This window comes from Schistocerca cancellata, chromosome 6 (assembly GCF_023864275.1).
Source record: "Schistocerca cancellata isolate TAMUIC-IGC-003103 chromosome 6, iqSchCanc2.1, whole genome shotgun sequence".
Classification (NCBI taxonomy): Eukaryota; Metazoa; Arthropoda; class Insecta; order Orthoptera; family Acrididae; genus Schistocerca; species Schistocerca cancellata.
In genome coordinates this window covers 44,269,292-44,269,933 of record NC_064631.1, presented here as the reverse complement: position 1 = coordinate 44,269,933, position 642 = coordinate 44,269,292, and the positions used below count along the sequence as shown (strand labels likewise).

General features: G+C 50.3%; 1 non-coding gene across 1 annotated transcript; it reads left to right on the top strand.

Moving 5' to 3' along the window:
* Positions 1 to 308: 308 nt before the first annotated feature.
* Positions 309 to 383, top strand: Trnas-uga (transfer RNA serine (anticodon UGA)). The gene has a single exon. It is a non-coding gene; the product is annotated as a tRNA-Ser (tRNA).
* Positions 384 to 642: the final 259 nt, after the last annotated feature.

The window sequence follows — 642 nt, the reverse complement described above, 5'->3', positions numbered from 1 at the left end:
CTACCAACTGAGCTACCGAAGCACGACTCACGCCCGGTACTCACAGCTTTACTTCTCCCAGTACCTTGTCTCCTACCTTCCAAACTACACAGAAGCTCTCCTGCGAACCTTGCAGCGCACACTCCGCTGCAGAGTGAAAATCTCATTCTGGAAACATCCCCCAGGCTGTGGCTAAGCCATGTCTCCGCAATATCCTTCCTTTCAGGAGTGCTAGTTCTGCAAGGTTCGCAGGAGAGCTTCTGTAAAGTTTGGAAGGTAGGAGACGAGGTACTGGGAGAAGTAAAGCTGTGAGTACCGGGCGTGAGTCGTGCTTCGGTAGCTCAGTTGGTAGAGCACTTGCCCGTGAAAGGCAAAGGTCCCGAGTTCGAGTCTCGGTCGGGCATACAGTTTTAATCTGCCAGGAAGTTTCATATCAGCGCACACTCCGATGCAGAGTGAAAATCTCATTCTGGAAAGTTACTTATGTCAGTGGATTTCCCAATCTGTGACCTTTATCGTCGCTATAGTGATTCCCTATTCGCCTCTGCTCCGCTTAGGCTACATACAGGGTGGTTATAGTTAAACTGATGATGATCTGAGCGCTGCGGTGCGGGCTGCGTGCATCGCAAAACGCTAAAAGTTGTAGGTATGTTCATTAGCTGG